This window comes from Carcharhinus amblyrhynchos, chromosome 9, assembly GCF_965287045.1.
Source record: "Carcharhinus amblyrhynchos chromosome 9, sCarAmb.v2.hapA, whole genome shotgun sequence".
NCBI classification, from domain to species: Eukaryota; Metazoa; Chordata; class Chondrichthyes; order Carcharhiniformes; family Carcharhinidae; genus Carcharhinus; species Carcharhinus amblyrhynchos.
The window spans coordinates 59,929,999-59,935,998 of NC_137332.1; positions in this window are offsets into that span (position 1 = coordinate 59,929,999).

Below are 6,000 nucleotides of genomic sequence, written 5' to 3' on the forward strand. Positions count from 1 at the left end.
CACCACACTCTCCACTTACACTGCCACTTTCAAAGACTTGTGCACTTGCACCCCCAGGTCTCGCTACGACTCTATACTCCTTACAGGCTTACCCTTTATCATATAACTTCCCCCTACATTATTCCAGCCAAAATGCATCACCTCACATTTATCCGGATTAAACTCCATTTGCCACCTATCTGCCCAATCAACCAGCCTTTCAATATCCCGCTGTATTGCCAGACACTGCTTCTCACTGCCCGCCAATCCAGCCATCTTGGTGTCATCAGCAAATTTGCTGATCACACCACCTACTCCCTCTTCCAAATCACTTATATACATTACAAAAAGAGGTCCCAGTACCGAGCCCTGCGGCACACCACTAGTGACAGACCTCCAGCTAGAAAAAGACCCCTCCACAACTACTCTCTGATTCCTCTTTGCAAGCCAGTTCTCTACCCATCTAGATACCTGACCACATATCCCATGAGCTTTAATCTTCCGTACCAACCTACCACGAGGGACTTTGTCAAACGCCTTACTGAAATCCACATAGACGACATCAACGGCTCGTCCTTCGTCAACCGTTTTTGTCACCTCCTCAAAGAATTCTACCAAATTCATAAGGCAAGACTTCCCCTTGACAAAGCCATGCTGCGTATCCTTAATCAGATCGCAACACTCCAAGTGTGCATACATCCTATCCCTAAGAATCCTCTCCATCAACTTACCTACCACTGATGTTAAGCTCACCGGCCTATAGTTACCCGGGCTATCCCTCCTACCCTTTTTAAACAACGGTACCACGTTCGCTATCCTCCAGTCCTCTGGGACCTCACCTGTGTCCAGAGAAGAGACAAAGATTTGCGTCAGAGGTCCAGCAATCTCATCCCTCGCCTCTCTAAGCAGCCTAGGACAAATGCAATCAGGCCCCAGAGATTTATCGGTCTTAATACCCTCTAAAAGCCCTAACACTTCTTCCCTCGTAATCAATAGATCTTTCAATCGGTCTACCGCTCCCTCAATGATCATACTAGACATCAAGCCCCTCTCCTTTGTGAATACCGACACAAAGTATTCATTCAGGATCTCCCCCATTCCCTCTGCCTCTAAGCACAATTCCCCACATCTGTCCCTGAGAGGACTGATTTTACCCCTAACCACCCTTTTGTTCTTAAGATCGGAGTAAAATGCCTTTGGATTCTCCTTAACCCTACCTGCCAAAGCCATCTCATGCCCCCTCTTTGCTCTCCTAACTCCCCGTTTGAGATCCCTCTTACTCTCTCTGTATTCCTCCAACGCTCTCTCCGTTCCCAGCTGCTTAGACCTCTCGTTTCTTCCTAACCAGGTCTTCTATATCTCTAGTAATCCATGGCTCTCTAATCCTACCTTTTCAATCCTTTCTCCTAACCGGCACATGCCTTTCCTGCACCCTTTGCAGTTTTCCTTTGAAAGACTCCCACATGCCTAACGTGGTCTTGCCTTCCAAGAGCCTGTCCCAGTCTGTATCCCTAAGCTCCTGCCTAATCCGGCTGTATCTAGCCTTCCTCCAATTTAGCACCGTCCCCTTTGGACAGCTCTCATCTTTTTCCATTCATATCCTAAAGTAGACGGAGTTGTGGTCACTATTAGCCACAGTGAGGGTGCTGCTGCTGGTGTGTTAATTTTCCTGGCACCCAGGCCAACCCCCAGCTGAGCTCAGTCTCTTCCCCCAGCATGTTGTTTCGGGTGGATGAGACTCTTGGTCATGGTCTCCTTTTTCCATAACCAGCTGGAAAGAAAAAGTAACAAATGATGAAATGCTGAGAGGTTGAGTGAACAGAGAAACTTACTGAAATTAGGAACTGACAGTGAGACTGGATAGGACACAACTTAAGAAATGCAATAAGAGATATTATGGAGAAAAGATTTAAAATAGAAGAAAGAGTGCTAGGAAGAGAATATCAATGTTAGAATCCTCAGAATCATAGAAAGAGGCCATTCAGACTTTTCTCATCTGCACCAGCTGAAAATGAAAAACTATCTTCTGGTGTCTGGCACTTAGCTTTGCACATTACAGCATTTCAGATTCAGATCCATGTACCTTTTAACTGAGTTATGAGTTTCTGCTTCCACCACTAACCAAGCAGTGAATTCCAGACACCCACCCCCGTATCCCCATTAATTCTTTCACCAATCACCTTAAACCTGTGCCCTCTGGTATTTGCCATCTCCACTAAGGAAAACAGGTCTTTCCTGACTTTGTTTGGGCCCCTCAATCTTACCTCAATTACATCACCCTTCAGTATCCAATCTTTGCTATAGTTGAAATTTTCAAATCCTGGCAACACTCTTGTAAATCTCCAGCGCAATTATGTCCTTCCTGTAATGCAGTGACTAGAACTATGCACAAAATTCCAGCTATAGCCTAACCAGTGTTTTATCCAGCATTACATCCTTCCTTTTGCATTCTTTATTTCATTTAACACAGGAAAACGTTCCAAATGCTTTCTTTACCACTTTAATCACCTGTCTTGCCACTTCTGGGACCTATGCATATTTACTCCGAAGTATCTCACTTCCTCTACCCCTCTTAATATCCTTCTGTATATTTTGTATGCCCTAATTTGTTTGCCCTCTGAAAATGAATTGTCATACATTTCTCTGGATTGACTTCCATTTGCCACTTCACCACCACCACCACCACAAGGAAATTATTGGAAAAGGAAGACTTACACAGGACAGACCATGAGCCAAAGATCTTGGTTAGTGTCAAGTGCTCCATTTAAAACTGCTATGTCAACAGTTTCTATGGGAATTTGTATATAACACAGAAAATGTAGCACGTAAGACTATGGTTCAGTCCAAGGTGTTGTTTATGCTGCTCTTGAACCACCTCCTAATCCTTCATCTAGCTCAACAGTTCCTAGCTCCATTATCAAAAGAGGAAAGAGAGTAGCCGTAAGTGGGTCTTTATGATCCTCAACATTGTACAATTTATATAAATGACTTGGATGAAGGGATTGAAGAGGATTACTTAATTTGCTAATGATACAAAGACAGGTAGGTAAGTAAGTTGTGAAGAGGATATAGTGAGGCTACAAGGGGGCATGGATAACTAAGTGGGCAAAGAGAGTATAAATGGGCAAATGTGAAATTGTCCATTTTGACAGGAAGAATGAAGCTTATTATCTGAACGATGAGAAATTGCAGAGCTCCGAGGGATCTGGGTTCCCTACTGCATGAACCTCAAAGGGTCAATATGTAAATATAACAAGGAATACAAGTAGGGAGGTTATGCTTCAGTCATATGGGATTCTGGTGAGACTACCTCTGATACATAGCATACAGTATTAGTTTGCTTATTTAAGGAAAGATGTAAATGCATTAAAAGCAGTTCAGAGAAGGTTTACTAAACTAATAACATGAATGGGCAGGTTATCTTATGAGGAAGGATTGGATAGGCTAGGCTTGTAACCACAAATTTGGAGGAGGAAGTGATGACTGGATGGAAACATACAAGATCCTGTCATGTCTTAATAGGGTTGGTGTGGAGAGGATATTTCCTCGAGAGAAAATCTAAAACTAGGGGTCATTATTTAAAAATAAGGGATCGCTCATTTAAACCAAGATGTGAAGAATTTCTTTCTCTCTGAAGACAGACTGTCTTTGGAACTCCTTTCCTCAAAAGGCAGAAGAGTCTTTTGAATGTTCTCAAGGCAGAAGTAGAAAGATTCTTGATAAACAAGGGGGGGATGAAAAATTATGGGGGGTAAGCAGGAGGTTAGTTATCTTATTGAATGGCGGAGCAGGCTGAAAGAACCAAGTGGTCTACTCCTGCGCCGAGTTAATACGTAACCCTCAATTACTTTCTCCCTTATGTGCACATCAAGCTTCATTTTAAATGCAGCTTTACTATTTGCCTCAACTGCTGTCTCCCCACAGGTAGAAACATAAAAGTTCACTGATTTGAGGTATTGCCTCAGGTTCTCTCTTCACATAGGTTGCCAGGCCTGCTGAAGAAAAACAAATAAACTTAATTTCGATTCATGCACATAATTTAATTTCTTTTGATATCTTCTGTTTCTTTACTTCTCCCATTACCCACACCCTTGTCACTTAATCACTCTTGCCTTCCACAGACCTTCCCTTTTGTTTTTTCCTTTCCCACTCTGCCTCTTTTCACTTGTTTATAATCGGTTACATCGCTAACTTTCCAGTTCTGATGGTGGGTCATCAACAGCTTCTTGCTTTTTTCTCCACGGAAGCTGCTGGGTGTTTCCAGCACTTTGTTTTGTTTCAGATTTTTAACATGCTTTTGAATTAATTTCTTTCTCTCTCTTCACTTGACTGAAATGGTTTGAGGGATGAGGGACTTCAGTCATGTGAAGAGATTGGAGAAACTGGGATTGATCTCCTTGGAGGAAGTTGAGAGAAGATTTGATAAGTTCAAAATCAAGAGGGGGCTGAGACAGCCTCTTGACAGAAACTTTTCATTGGTGGGAGGGATGAGAATCAGAAGAAATTGTTTTAAAGTGGAATTTTTACATAGCGAATGGTTAGGATGTGGATTGCATTGCCTGTAAGTTTGGTGGGGGCAACTCCAACTGTAGGAAAAGGGAATTGGATAATTATCCAAAGAGGAAAAGCTTGCAAAGAATAGGACTAGCTAAACTACTGACATAGACCAACCAAATGACTTTTTCCTGAATGTAAAATTTCTATGATTCTAACCCTTACCAATTTCCACTAAATTTAGAAGTAGAATTTTGTTTTGTTTTTAAATTATTTCACAGATTGTGGGTGTCACTGGTTAGGCTGGCATTTAATGTCCATCCCTCATTGCCTTTGAGGAAGTGGTGGTGAGCTATCTTTTTGAACAACTGCAGTCTCTGTCAGTACACCCACAATGCTGTTAATAAGGGAAATAACTAATCTGCATCACCACACAATCAACAAAATGAGATTTTAACTGGTAACAATGTTGCAGGGGTCTGTTGCTCAACTAGTCACCTGGAAGGTAGATTCCTTCCTGAGGGCAGAATTTTGGGAAAGCCAATAAGTATTAAATCAGCTCTCTTGATTGAGCTAAATGGGTAACTTCCTGGGGAATTGTCTTTGTAATTCTCAGCAGCTAACCCAAAATTTTATATGACTTGGCTTGAAAACCCAAACGTGAGGTTTCTACACACTTGCTGTTTTCACTATCTTATTAAAACTTTGCAAAACATGAAAGTGGTCCTTCCATTTGTAACAATCCTTTATTCCAAAATACACCTGCTATTTTTGACCCAGTAAGAAATCTCTCAACACCAGGTTAAAGTCCAACGGGTTTATTTGGTAGCAAAATCCACTAGTTTTTAGAGCATTGCTCCTTCGCCAGGTGAGTGGGAGTTCTATTCACAAACATAGCATATAAAGACAAACTCAATTTACAAAATAATGGTTGACCATTTTTGGGTCATTTTTGACCCATGCATGACTTAGAATCTGCAAAACTGCCTTTTGTAAATGAGAAAAAAATTCATTTTACAACAAAATATGTACAGAATTTCTAGAAACAGAATGAAGTTTTGTGCATCAAAATTTGGAAACATACTTAGATTTACAGATGAAGTATCGTATATGTTAATCCAATGAAGTTTGCCTTTAATAACCAAAACTGCCTTGTTTGCTTCCATTAGATGTTTCGTCAAAGCCGCAAATGAATCTTGCTGGTGCCATCTAACGTTTGCTGCAGGATACTACATGGTGCAATGTGTAAGCAGCTTGATTTATTCATCTCCTGTAGACCTGTTCTATACATTCTCTTCAGTTGCTATCACATTCTGCATCTTTATGCTCTCCACATAAGGCTAACTTCAATTATATCCACTTTGTACAGAAAGCATGAATTAAGAAATAAATGGGATAAATTCTGGAAATGCAGTTCATCAATATCTGGAAAGAGGCCAGTTAATGTTAAGAATATAAGAAATAGGAGCAGTAGGCCATTCAGTCCTTCCAGCCTGCTGTGTCAATGAGATCATGGCTGATTTACTT